Source organism: Peromyscus leucopus, chromosome 5, assembly GCF_004664715.2.
Source record: "Peromyscus leucopus breed LL Stock chromosome 5, UCI_PerLeu_2.1, whole genome shotgun sequence".
NCBI classification, from domain to species: Eukaryota; Metazoa; Chordata; class Mammalia; order Rodentia; family Cricetidae; genus Peromyscus; species Peromyscus leucopus.
The window spans coordinates 96,814,457-96,829,423 of NC_051067.1; the positions used below are offsets into that span (position 1 = coordinate 96,814,457).

The 14,967-nt window shown below is 38.6% G+C and overlaps 1 protein-coding gene across 2 annotated transcripts in view; it reads left to right on the plus strand.

Moving 5' to 3' along the window:
• The window catches only part of Large1 (LARGE xylosyl- and glucuronyltransferase 1), a 508,586-nt gene that overhangs the window by 248,083 nt on the left and 245,536 nt on the right, over positions 1–14,967 (plus strand). The gene's annotated exons all lie outside the window — the stretch shown is intronic.

Genomic DNA, 14,967 nt, shown 5'->3' on the forward strand with positions numbered 1-14,967 from the left:
AATGGCTACTCAGAACCCCAGTTCCTGCTCATCCCTGCAAATGCCTCCTGGAAGCACAGCCAGGACCCTGGAAAGAGCTGAATTTCTTAATTCAGTGCAAAAGTAGATTGGTCATAAACTCTACTGAATGCCAAAAAAGACTTTTAACCTCATTGTGTTTCAGTTTCTCCATCTGATAAACAGGGATAAGAAGGCCTACTCTACACAAGCATAACTGATAGAGCCTGTCACTGCTTTCTTTGTGTTTCATTAGGAAATACTCAGTTTACACACTTCATCCTGGGAACTCAATTCTTTACATGGTAGTATGAATGGCTCACCCAGGGATATAGCCCCATTATGCAGTTACTTTGGCCCCCATTCCCTTTTCTGTGTATGAGCAGTCTCGGCAATTCAGAGCTAAGGTGATGTTGCCTATAAAACGCTACCCTTTGAGGTTTCATATCTTAGTGCCACTTTCTTGCTGGAATATACTTCCTTTCTTAGTGAATCTTTGGAATCTTGCAGTTCTTATCCATCTTCCTGTAATGTGCCTGCCGGACTCAACCTCCTTTTTTTCCCTTGTAATATATGCACTGAGACCATGCATGTGGGGATTCATTCTCTCTCTCTCTCTCTCTCTCTCTCTCTCTCTCTCTCTCTCTCTCTCTCTCAATTCCCCTTCTTCTGGTTCTTACTGTGTAGATGAGTTAGAAAAGTGCTTACTAGCAGCAGGGGTGAATAAGAACTCAGCCTTGGTAGTTTCTGCTTTGAGTACTTGAGCACTTTGCCCAACTTCTTGGAACTCGTGGGTGTCTGAGCAGTGAACATCTGAGGCTGATTCTTGCCTTATGGAAGCCATTATAGCTATGGCTAATACCAAGGATACTTAGTGTGCTTTCAGTTATGGTAATTTGTATTCTTTTTAGCTAAATACAGATAATACTGGCTGGGTTTTCTTATGCTGCCTCCTAGAATAAAGGATATTAGGCTTTATCCACCCTGAAGTCACAGCTCATTTTAAACCATAGCATCTGCCCCATGAATGGATTTATTAATGATGCTGACAGTGCTATCTGTATGCCACATGGAGTGAGGGCTTATTAAATGATGAAGATGAAGATGGACTTGTATAGAAATCTAGTATCAAGAGAGGAAACCTTAATTAAGAAGTGATAAGGAGAGGATCCTGGGATTGTATTAGACTAGACATTTAATACAAGTCTGATTGGAGCATGCCTTAGTGGGAGGGTGTCTAGAACTTGGCTGTTATGTTTTGTTTCTATTGCTGTGATAAAAAAAAATTTACCCTGATAAAAGCAACTGTAAGAGAGAATTTTTTTTTTTTGGCTCACAATCTCAGGTCATAGATTATCAGTCAAGAGCAGAGAGAATGTTTGCTTCCAATGTTCAGCTGGCTTTATACTTTTCACCCAGTCCATGAAATAGTGCCTGCCCATATTCAAGATGGGTTTTTCGCTCTCAATTAAGATGGAATTCATAAAGGCCAACACAATCCAGACAATTCTTTATTGAGACACCTCAGTTCTTTTTAGATCTTTTGGACATTACTTAGCTTAAAGGCTTCCTTAGCTACATAGTTGCAAGGGAGCCAGAAATACAAGGAAAATGAACTAACACTTTGAAGCTGTTTTACAGTTGTTACTAATGAATGTTCTCTCTGCCCTATGTATCATTCACAAACTTGATTGAGCATGAAGATTACTCTTTACCAAAATGTCTTTCCATTACACCTCATCCAATGTATGGGGAGTTAATGGGAGTATAAAACTCATGAATATTGGTATATAAAAAAAGTCTGTCTAGGTGATTGTGAGAAATGGGGAACTATTTGGAAATCATCTCTGAAGACTTAACATCACTGTTTGAAAGACAAAACAGTACACTGATTTAGATCTTTAATATGTTGACCCTTACTTTACAGTATTTTGATTTGCCTCTGAGAGTTAGCTTTGATTCATTTTTTTCTTCCCTTTTTCTGTACCTATTGGTCACATTGATTTTTATACACTTAAAATGTTCTTCTTGGTAGAACTATTCTAGATGCACTCTGGTCCTTCTCAGAACTTTTGCACCTGTATGTGAAGGCTGTCATGTCTCAAAGTGACCTGTCTCCCTGCACATGGAGCCAGAGGCTCTGCCATACCTATACATACATGCCCATTAGCAATGCATATCCCATTGGTAGCACTTGACAAAGGTTTTGGCAAAAGAACCAAAGAGGCAAACCAGACATGTCAGTGATTTCCAGGTTATCAATAGAGCTAGCTGGTGACAGAACTACCAACCCTTTCAGTCCCTGTGTCCTTTCCTCCTCTCCTAATGTGGCCTTCCACCACCCATTTTATTCCTGCATATTTCTGTTGCTCTAGCAATACTGTTTCAGTGGAGGCTGGATTCTTTGCACCTCAGAATTGAATGGTCTCTTTTCATTTTCACACCTCCATATATGCAAAAGTTCATGTGTTTTTCTTGCTTTTCTCATGTTGACCACTCCTGGGGTTGATTGTGGTATAGTACAAAAAAAACCAAAACAAAAAAACAAACCTCAAAAACAAAAACAAAACACAAACAAAAGAACCACTAGAACTAGAGGCAAGAATGCTCCTGATTGAACCCATAAGCTATGACAATTTATTTTCCCTCATGAAGTAAAATGAGAATAACAACATCCTCTCACCTAATGAATGTGAGGATGCGAAATGAGTTTGTGAGTTGGAAATGAATGCCCATATACTTGCTATGGGTGCTCTTCCCTGTTTCTGTGTAGTCAATCAATTGACATTTGATAGCTTAAGGCAATAGCAGTCATGTAGGGAATTTTTTGGCCACCTGTATGCATGTGTCTGTGGAGGTCAGAGGAGGTCCTTGGGTGTCTTCTTCCTGTGGTCCCCACCTCACTTTTTGGGACAAGGTCTTTTAGTGGAACCTGAAGCCTTCCATTTGAGCTAGGATGACCTGTCAGCAAGTTCTTAGAATCTACCTGTCTCCACCTTACCCCAGTGCTGGGATGTGTGACCATGCCTACACATGGTGTTGGGCATTTGAATTTCAGTCCTCTTCCCTGCATAGCAAGCACTCTTACCCACAGAGCCACTTTCCAGCCGTCATTTCATGTGCTACTATAGTGTCTTGAGTTAAGAAAGAGATTTTCTAAGTGGTTCTGGTTTGGGTACCCTTGTGTAATGGATGTTTGTTATGACTGAAGCAGTAGTAATGGGCCAGGCTGCCTTTCTTCCTGTCATCTCTCTGCATGGACTACACTGAGCTTCCCAACAACATGGCTCATTTCAGCATTAAGATACTTGAATAGCAGCTAATGGTTGTAGGTCTCAGTGTCCCAGTATATAAGGCACATAGAACTAGTCACTTCTACTGATGACAGAGTATGTTAGTTGAAATGGTCACAGAGGTCCACCTACTTGCAAGGAAGAAGTGATGCAACCTTGTCTCCCAGGCAGAGGAATATCAAAGGATTAATGGATGTAGTGTAAAAACCTCCACAGTAGGTATTGGTAACAGAAGTTATCAATGGATGGTGCCCTGTGATGAAAGACAACACCTTAAGGATGCATCTCTAGTCTTCTGCTCCTTGCTTTGTACTCCCTTTATCAGTAGTCACTTGACTTCCTAGCATTTCATAAGGAATAGCAGATGCCGTGCTAAATCGTTTGCAATATAACTCTTCCCAGGCAGTGTATTTTCCTCCTTTTATCAACCAGTAACCTACGGTAAATCAAGGCCACACAATTAAAGTCATGTGAATAGAAAGAAGTGTAGCCTAAGGTATGAACTTGGGTCGTTTGCTTCCAGAAACTTTGCCATTAGCCATTGTGCATCACTCTATGACTCAAGGCTTCTAGGATTCATACTCTTAGAACCTGATGCCCAGTCCATATTGTATGTCTGATTGGTGTCTAAGCTCCAAATGCTGAAAGGTGAACTATCATGATACATAATCACCTTTCACTGTGGACATTCTTGCATCCTCAGGAGGACAATAAATCCTTGGTGGGTGGAAGCAATGATGTGTTGTCTAAAAAGGAGTCGGATTATTTCCTCTCTTGCCAGATTGTGACTTCATTTGTTAACTCAAGAGAGTTTGACATTTTGCTGTTGGCATTGTGTTTGTTAAACTTGATACCTCTCACTCACATCTTCTGGGCCCCTAGCTAAACCTATAGTATTCTCATCTTTAACAATTTTAAATTCAGTCTTTAAGTATTTTGCATGAAAAAGGCTTGCCAGCTGTACAACTGTATCCCAGATTGCTGTCAAAAGATACCATGATGGTATTTGGATGTGTAATTCATTAGCTCCATATGTCTTCTTTGGTGCTTCTTTAAGAGTGTAAATCCACTAAAATATTTTCCCTAAATGCCAGGCCTTAGAATCATGGAATGCTGTGGCTGCAGTGTAGCAGAATTGTCTCATTGATTTTCAAGGAGCCCTGGGTGCTATAGAGTAAGCACCTTACGGTTACCACCTCCATTTGTTAATATTGAATGTCAATTTGATGGGGCCTAGAATCTGCATGGAAACAAACCACTGGTCATGTTTGGGTAGGAGGTTCTACTTCAGGTTAATTGAAATGGGAAGTCTCCCTAAATCTGATAGGCACCATTCCTTGTGCTGTGGGTCCCATACTGAATAGAAAGAAAGGGAGGGAGTAAAGGAGGGAGAAAGGAAAGAAGGAAGAAAGCAGACAAGCTAACTAGCTGAGCTCCAAGACTCATTAACTCTGACCCCTTACTATGGATAACATGTAACCAGTTGCCTCACCCCCCTGCTGCAATGACTTCTCTGACATGATCGACTATGCCCTCAAATTCTAACCAGAATAAATCCTTCCTTCCTTATGTTGTTCTTGTCATAGCAACAAGGCAGGTGATTATTGTGTTCCCTACTTGTACTGTTACTATTTATGTTCAGCTCTATAGCATGATCCAATGCTTTAAGCTATTCATTATTTTTATTTATGGTTTCTGAAAAATCAGGATTATGGAGCAAGTTAAGTTTGGGCCATGACTCTGGTTCTTTTCAGTCACATGGTCTCTGTAGGACTTTAGTTATCTAAAGGTTTACTAGGGCTTCAGGCTTTGTTTCCAAAGTGGCTCACAACATAGGTGGGGTCTCAGTTCCCTAGGAATGTAGCAGTTAGCTTGCCTCAGAGTAAGCCATTTAACAAAAAGGAAATGAAAGAACTGTATGACAAAACTTCAAGGTGTTGAAGAAAGAAATTTGAGAAGATATCAGAAGATAGAAAGATCTCCCACACTCATGGATCAACAGGATTAACATAGTAAAAATAGCCATCTTACCAAAGCAATCTACAGAATCAACACAATCCCCATTAAAATCCCAACACAATTCTTCACAGACATTGGAAGAATAATACTCAACTTCATATGTGAAAACAAAAAACCTGGGATCACCAAAACAACCCTGTACAATAAAAGAACATTGGGAGGTATCACCATCCTGATTTCAAGCTCTACTGTAGGACTATAGTAATAAAAACTGCATGGTATTGGCATAAAAACAGACAGGTGAATCAATGGAATTGAATCAAAGATCCTGACATAAATCCACACATCTATGAACACCTTATTTTTGATGAAGAAGCCGAAATTATACAATGGAAAAAAGAAAGCATCTTCAGCAAATGGTGCTGGTAGAACTCAATGCTGGTAGGTAGAAGAATGCAAATAGATCACATCTGTCACTTTGCACAAAATTCAAATCCAGGTGAGGTCAGACCTCAACACAAATCCAGAGACACTGAACCTGATAGAAGAGAAAGTGGGGAATTGCCTTGAATGCACTGGAACAGGAGATAACTTCTGGATAGATAGCACTTCAATATGGCAGGCAGTAAGATCAACAATAAATGGGAGGGACCTCCTTAAACTGAGAAGCTTCTGTAAGGCAAAGGACACTGTAAATAGGACAAAAGGACAGCCTACAGAATGGGAAGAGTTCTTCACCATCACCACATCCGACAGAGGTCTGGTTTCCAAAATACTTAAAGAACTCAAGAAACTAGACATCAACAAACCAAATAATCCAATAAAAGTGGGGTACAGATCTAAACAGAGAATTCTTAACAGAAGAAACTCAAATGGCTGAGAAACACTTAAAGAAATGTTCAACAACAACAACAAAACTGGGCAGTGGTGGTGCATGCCTTTAATCCTAGCACTTGAGAGGCAAAGCCAAGCAGATCTCTGATTTCAAGGCCAGCCTGGTCTACAAAGAGTCCCAGAATAGCCAGGGCTGTTACATAGAAATCCTGTCTCAAAAAACAAAAAACAAAAACAAAACAAAACAAACAAACAAACAAAAAAAAAACCCAACAAGAACAACAACAAAAAAAGTTCAACATCCTTAGCCATCAAGGAAATGCAAATCAAAAGGACTCAGATTCCACTTTACACCTTTCAGAGTGGCTAAGATCAAAAACAATGGGACAGCTCATGCTGGAAAGGATGTGGAGCAAAGGGAACACTCTTTTCTTGCTGGTGGGAGTGCAAGCTTATACAGCCACTTTGGAAATCAGTATGGCAGTTTCTCAGAAAATTGGGAATCAGTCTTCCTCAAGACCCAAGTATACCATTCTTGGGCATATGTCCAAGGATGCTCAATCATGCCAACACTTGCTCAACTATGTTCATACAGATTTATTTGTAATAACCAAGAACCTGGAAACAACTTACATGTCCCTCAACCAAAGAATGGATAAAGAATATGTGGTACATTTATGCAACGGAGTATTACTCAGCTGTTAAAAATAATGACATCATGATATTTGAAGGCAAATGGCTGGAACTAGAAAAAAAAATCATCCTGAGTGAGGTGTCTCAGAAAGACAAACATGGTATATACTTATAAGTTTGACCCAGAGAAACTAGGTAACAAAGAAGGCTCAAGGGGAACACTTTGATCTCCCTGGGAATGGGAAAAAGAAGAGATTTCATGGATGGACTGGGCAGTGGGTAGGGAGGGGGACATGAGGGATTAGACTGAGGGTAGGTGGGAGAGAGAATACTCAAAGAGAGGACTGGAAAGGGGGTCATATCTCAGTCAAGTAGAAACCTGGTGCAAGGGAAACTCTCAGGAATCTAAAGGATGTTCCCAGCTAAGACTCCTAGCAAAAGGGGATACATAGCCTGGACTGGCCAACTCCTGTGATCAAGCATGACTACCAGTAGATGAATAACCCAGCCACATAACCTTGGACCACATTCTAGGGTAAGGTTGGCATAGAGATTGTGGGAGTGACCAACCAGTGATTGGTCCAGCCCTGTCTGGATGACCCAGAGACCTAGGATGGAACTAAACAGGTCTGAAAGGGAAAAAATGTCAATGTAATGATGCCTAAGAATATTCTGCTATACTTATAGATTGGTGCCTAGCCCAATAATCATCAGAGAGGCTTCATCCAGCAACTGGTGGAAGCCGATGCAGAGACCCACAGTCACTCATTAGGCTAAGTTCAGGTAATCCTGCTGAAGAAAGGGAGGAAGAATTGGAGGAGTCAGAGGGATCAATCAAGAACATCACAAGAAAACTCACAGAATCATCTAACCTGAGCTCAGAGAGGCTTACAGAGACTGAATAGATAACCAAGGGGTCTGCATGGGACTGACCTAGGCGCTATCTATCTGTTTGTCTGTCTGTCTGTCTGTCTGTCTATCTATCTGTCAGTTGTGTAGCTTGATCTTCTTGTGAGTCTCCTAATAGTGGCAGCAGAGGCTGTCTCTGACTCCTTTGCTGGCTTTCAACCATATTCCTCGTGTTGGCTTGCCTTGCCCAGTCTTAATACATGGGGAAGGTGCTTACTCTTACAACCACTTGATAGGTCATGTTTTGTCAATGTCAATGGGAAGCCTGACCTTTTCTGAATAAAAAGGAAGGAAGGGTGTATGGGGAGAGGGGAGGTACGGGGGCACTAGGAGGAAAAGAGGGAGGGGAAACTGGGATCTAGATATAAAATAAATAAATAACTTAAAAATAAAAACAAATTTGAAAAAAATGTGTTAATTGAGATTGGAGTGTGTGTGTGTGTGTGTGTGTGTGTGTGTGTGTGTGTGTGTGTTTCAATAACAAAGCACACAAAGCATGATAAGTTCTTAACCATTCTTAAGTGTACAGGGTTTGGTATTATTACACTGTTATGTTAGTTACTCAACCTACTATAACTTTCTAATTTTGCATAAATGACCTGTTCACCATAAACAACTTCTCAGTTCTCAATGTCACCAAATCTACACCACTACTATTTTACTTCTGTTTGTGAATTGACTATTTCCCATATATCTGTATGCATTTTCTTTTTGTGACATATTTTATCCTCATGCTATAATGTTATCATTGCCCATTCATATTAGCACACAATGATGTTGTCTTCCTTTTCAAAGCTTCCTTGTGTTTTATACCTTGTTCATTCATGTATCTTTGGATGAGGGTTTTGTTGTTTCTATTCCTTAGCTACATGGATAGCGAAGCTGTGATCATAGGTGAACACGTGTCTTTACTCTAGCTTCCCATTTTTGAGGGCATATACGCAGAAGGAAGACAACTATTTCATATGCTAATGTAAACAATAATATGTCCAGCTTATATTGTTTACTCCTAGGGTCTGTGGAAGTTTCTAACAACCAGCTGAGGATTCTAATCTGGGGAATATTCAATGAATCTAAGCACACTGAGTTCCTTAGTCCATTCACTTTATTCTTCTGAGTAAATTCTATCTACACAGTTTCTTTTCTGTTCTCATACTTAGCTCCTCTCAGTCCCTCCTGCTGTCAGTCCCTTCTGCTGTTCTCTCATCATTCTACCTAGTTCTTTCTACCTCTGTCCTCATCTTTGTTCTTCTCAATCAATTCTCCCCATTGCTCTCAGAGAACCAGTATATATACAGAAACAAGAATTCTTCAGCAAAGCAATGGAGGCTTGAAGTTTTTAGGGTAGTAGAGAGAGGTGATAAGGATCCACACATAAAGCAATAAATATTAGCTTCCAATTACAACCCAAAAGGGGAGTGACTAAAGAGGAGTTCTCTGGTAGGGTCAACTAAAGGCAAAGATCAATTAGGGAACCTAGGAATATCACCTGACTGAGGAGGAATTAAAACTTAATATGCACAAGAAAGAAGCTATCACCTGTCTGGCCTTGTAGGCAATCTTCTTGGGTCAGTGGGAAGTAACTACCTTAACTCAGTAACTAACAAATGGCTAAAATATCATCCCAGGAATGTGAGCAGTAAGTCTCTTAAGTTAGGGTCTTGTGTAAATAACCTGGGGTGAAGGTAAGGAGTTGATTTAATTGCTAGTGGTTATTTTCTCTATCTGTGTGTAAGATGAGCTAATGTTTATGTATGTGCACTTTTGTCCTTGGAAAAAGTTATCTTTGATGAAATACATTTGTCTGGAGAATGGCCCTGGCCAGATATATGTTAATGAAAAACAAACACAGCTGGGGTCAGTTATCCAATTACCCCAAATGTATAGGGAATGTTGTGCCCAAGATTGAGATGCAATTGTGAGATTACATGTATACATAACATGGAAATGCACGGTAAATAGGAAGAATCATAGCTGTTATTGCACAAGAAGTTTACAACAAGAGACAGCCAGTTCATTCAAAAGGCAGTAACTCCATAATGCCTTGTGTGATGGTTTCCTCTAACGGAACCCTTAGTTCTGATAGGTTGACCTTCTGAACTCTAGTTGTCACTGCTGTATACTCCATGGACTTTTGCTACCAGAGGCTCTCAATAATATGGTAATTTTATTTTAACTTTCCAAGGGCCTGCCTCACTGTTTTCTTATTATTGTCCACATGGAATTATTGTTGTTGTGGGGCACCATCTTCTTCCTGGAGACTTCAGTTGATGTTAGGCCTGGCCGTGATTTCCTGCAGAAAACTGATAAGAGACTTGAACACAAAGACATATATATGCAGCTAATATAAGCCTTTTTTCTAGAATTAGTTAGTACTCTATATGACCATTCATATCTTAACAAAGTTTAAAATGTATATATATTAAGCTTGTAAATTTTGATATAAAATTCATACTTTAAGAAAAGTTTAAAGAATCAGAATAGAATCAAAGAGTTGAGATTAGTAATAGAATAGTCCCTTAATTAATTTGGCTTTTGTCCTGTCCCATAGCAGAAGATGGCTCTTTTATTCTGGCATGATACAGGGAGTTTGCATTTTCCTTTTAACAACATGCTTGAGTTTAAAGAAGGAGAGAGCCATTCTCTAACTCCAAAGTCAGCTTTAAATTTTAATTGAACTGGGACTATTAGAAGACCAATAGTGTTAAATCTTTAGAGAAAAGCAGAAACAAACATTTAGGAAGACATAAAATTTTTTAGATAATATATACCCATACACTGTTTCCTGGGATAGATGATTTGTCCCTTTTCTTCAGTTGTCTCAATTTTCTTGTGTTCTTCAGATTCCTTAACCTTCATTCTCCTAAAAGACAAAAACAAAAACCATTCCCCAAGACTAATTTTGGGGATGTTTCTTTTTGGCAAGTTATTATCTGATTAAATGAAAAGGCATGTGTTACTGGTACAAGTTCTCCTGTAGAAACAAAAGCAAAACCTCGTCCCCAATGTAACACATACCCTGGTTTCCATTCTGAGGTCAGCACATCCTTAAAGTATATAGGCTGATTTAATTCTGTAGTTTTTTTCTATTATCCAATGTCTCTCTGCAGCTGTTGTTCCTTTCTCATTGGCATTGAGAAAATTCAAAGTTAATAGAGCATTATGCAGTCTATTTCTGGGGGTTTTTGTTACCCCTTTCTGTTTATTTAGCATATCCTTTAGAGTTCTGTTTGATCTTTCTATAACTGCTTTACCTGTAGGATTATGTGGTATACCTGTAATATGCTTTATATTATAATAAGCAAAAAACTGTTTCATTTTAACAAAGACATATGATGGAGCATTGTCAGTTTTGATTTGTGTAGGTATACCCATGATGGCTATAACTTCTAGCAAATGAGTGATTGCAGAATCAGCTTTTTCAGAACTCAGTTACCCATTGAAATCCTGAATAAGTATCAATGGTGTGGTGTACATATTTCAATTTTCCAAATTCTGCAAAGTGAAACACGTCCATCTGCCAGATTTCATTCCTCTGAGTACCCTTTGGGTTACATCCTGCTGGTAATGGTGTTTGATTGTAGAAGGAACAAGTAGGACTTGTCTTTACTATTTCTTTGGCTTCTTGCCAGGTTATGGAAAAATCCCTTTTTAAACCTTTATTATTGACATAATGTTTTTTTTATGAAATTCTGAGGCCTCCAGCACATTTCCTATCAATAATTTATCAATCTCATCATTGCCTTGTGCTAGAGAGCCTGGCAGACCAGTATGGGTTCGGATGTAAGTTATATATAAAGGATGACTCCTTTTCCTGATTGTATCTTGTAATTGAATAAATAGTGAAGTTAATTCTGAAGCATCAGGGATAAATTCTGCAGTCTCAATATGTAATACCACTTTTTCAGTCAGTTACTATGTTGAGAGGTTCTGAAAAATTCATTAATACCAACAGAATAGCATACAATTCTGATTTTTGAACTGAATTATAAGGACTTTGAACCACTTCACTTAAATTTTCTGATTTGTAACCTGCCTTTCCTTCTTTGTTGGCATCTGTATAAAATGTATAAACTCCAGATATGCCAACCAGCTCTCTTTATAGGATCAATTCTATCACTTTTGGGATATTTGCCATTAATTTCTCCCAAAAATTACTGCAAGCTCTTTGCCAAGGTTCACTTTCTGTCCATAATTTTTCAATGTCCTCCTTACTTAAAGGTATGACAATTTCTGCTGGGTCTGTTCCTGCTAATTGAGGAAGTCTCAATTTTCCTTTCCAAATCAAGTCAGAGATTTTTTCCACATAAGTTTTTAATTTTTTATTTGGTTTATTTGGTAAAAATATCCATTCCAATATAATATCTTCCCTCTGCATTAGTATTCTGTTGTGCCTGGTCATTGGCCATCAGTGTTTTATTTATATAGAACAATATCCACAGCAGTATTCCAGTAGGAGAATGCCTAGAAGGTAAAATAACCAAAATGCAACCCTGCTTTGGATCAATATGATCCACGTGCCCTTCATGTACTTTCTTTTCTACCAAGGCCAATTCTTTCTCAGCTTCAGGTGATAATTCTCTTGGACTATTTAAGTCCTTGTCACCTTCTAGGGTTTTGAACAAATTATTCAGTTCATCATTTTTTTACCCCAATAATAGTTCGTAGATGAGAAATATCTCCAAATAATCTTTGAATTAAATAATCTTTAATGACTTTGAAAGTCATTAAGAGTCTGTATTCTATCTCTCCTAATTTGCACCTTTTGGGGTCTAATTTTTTTGCTCTATTTTATATCCTCAATAATTAATAGAATCTTCTCTTTGTATCTTTTCAGGAGCAATTTGTAATCCCCAGCAAGGCAAAATTTTCTTTACTTCTTCAAACATTCTTTCTAAAGTATTTGCATTTGAGTCAGCTAGTAAAATATCATCCATATAATGATAAATTATAGATTTCTCAAATTTTTTATGTATCACTTACAATGGCTGTTGTACAAAATATTGGCACAGAGTTGGGCTATTCAACATTCCCTGTGGGAGAACCCTCCATTGAAATCTTTTAACCGGTTGAGAATTATTATAAGTAGGCATTGTAAAAGCAAATCTTTCTCTGTCTTTTTCTTGTAAGGGTATTGAAAAGAAACAGTCTTTTAAATCAATAACTATGAGAGGCCATCCTTTTGGTAACAGAGTAGGCAATGGAATTCCAGATTGTAGAGAGCCCATTGGTTGAATTACTTTGTCAATTGCTCTAAGATCTGTTACCATTCTCCATTTACCAGATAACTTTTAAATAACAAATACAGGAGAATTCCAAGGGCTGGTTGATTCTTCAATATGCTGAGCATTTAACTGTTCTTCTACCAGCTCTTCTAAAGCCTGGAGTTTCTCTGTTGTTAAAGGCCATTGCTGGACCCATACAGGCTTGTCTGTTAACCATTTTAAAGGTAGAGCTGTTGGTGTCTTTGGAAGATCATCAGTTGTTGTGCCCTGTTCTTGTATAATATGGATGGCTGGTGACCACTCATTAGAACAATATCTTCTAGTATTTCTCTCAGAAACATGTGCTAGTTTATGATTTGTTTCTGAGATTGGAGGGATGTTAATCTGAGTTCCATTGTTGCAACAAGTCTCGACCCCACAGGTTCATAGCTATGTTAGCCACATATGGTTTTAATTTTCCTCTTTGTCCTTCTGGACCTATACATTCCAGCCATCTTGCACTCTGTTTCACCTGAGATAATGTCCCAATTCCTAACAGTTGAACGTTTACCTCCTGAAGAGGCCAAGTTGGATGCCAAAATTCTGGTGCAATTATGGTAACGTCCGCACCTGAGTCTACCAGACCAGACAACAAAACACCATTTATTTTTATCGTTAATTTTGGTCTTTGTTCATTAATAGAAGTTTGCCAAAAAATTTTCTTTATGTTTTCTCCTGAATTTTGTATTCTCTCTTTTTCATCATCCTGACCAGCATGATTTATTCCAATAGGCATTTGGTTATTTAGTTGCTCTGAGCAGGGATTTCCTCTATGGCTTTAGGAAAGGTTTGAACTGGATTTTCTATGGGGGCCTGCATGAGACCCCTCTGGGAGTTTCCCAAAGCCTGAGGCAAAGGATTACCCTGTCTGTCCTTTGTTGATCTACATACGTTGGTCCAGTGTTTTCCCTTACCACACCTTCTGCATACTCCAGAAGGAAGGGGCATTCTGTTGCCATTGTTCCTTGAAGAAACATTGTTTCTAGGAATGACCTGTTTACAGTCCCTTTTCAAATGTCCTTGCTTTCCACATCCAAAACATCTAACATTCCTCAAACCTTTTGAAATTGCTTCTCCTACCCACATATCATGCTCATGAGCCTCAACATTAACTGTGTCTCTAATCCAATCTTCCAAAGGTGTTGATCTTGCCTTTAACGGCCTGATTATTTTTTGCATGCTGCATTCGCATTTTCAAAGGCCAAAGATTCAATTATTATCTTACTAGCTTCTGAATCCAATACCATTCTCTTTACTGCTGAAGCCAGTCTTTGTAAAAAATCTGTGAAAGATTCTTTTGGGCCTTGTATATCCTTTGTAAATGACTCACTTTTTCTTTTCCTGGTTCCTCAACTTTGTCCCATGCATTCAAGGCTGCCGTTCGACATAAAATTTGGTTTGGACATCATATAAACATTGTGTTTGTACTGAAGCATATTGGCCTTCTCCAATAAGCTGATCCTGGCAAACTTGTATTCCTTTATCTCTCCATTGTTTTTCTATGTTTTTAGCTTCATCCTTGAACCAAGTTAGCCACTGTAACCTCTGGCTGGGTTCCAGAACAACTTGTGCCATCTCCCGCCAGTCCTGTGGTACAATCCTATTATATGTTGACCAACAGTTTAACATTTGCTTTACATATGGGGAATGCATGCCATAAGATACTATTGCCTCCTTAAACCTTCGTAAATCCAACATTTCAATTGGAACCAAAATATTTTGTGTAGTCATTTGATCAGGCAACTGCTGTACAGTTACAGGATAAATTAAGGGTGACTGTGTCAAAACAGGCTTTCTTTCTGTAACCTTATGATCCAAACTTGAAACAACTTCACTGTTAATTTCTTCTGTCTGAATTTTTAAAGGTTTAACAAGTTTTTCTAAAGCTGTCATCCTGGCACTTAAATTGACTATCTTTTTAAATAGTAAAATGAGGATAAGCATAGTCATAAACTGCATAATTCCAACAATACTAATCTTCTCATATAGTTGTTCCATTGTCAGACTGCCTAAAATTTCAAACAAAACCCAATTTTCATCCATTGTACACATAAAACCCATTTTCTTTAATGTGGAAA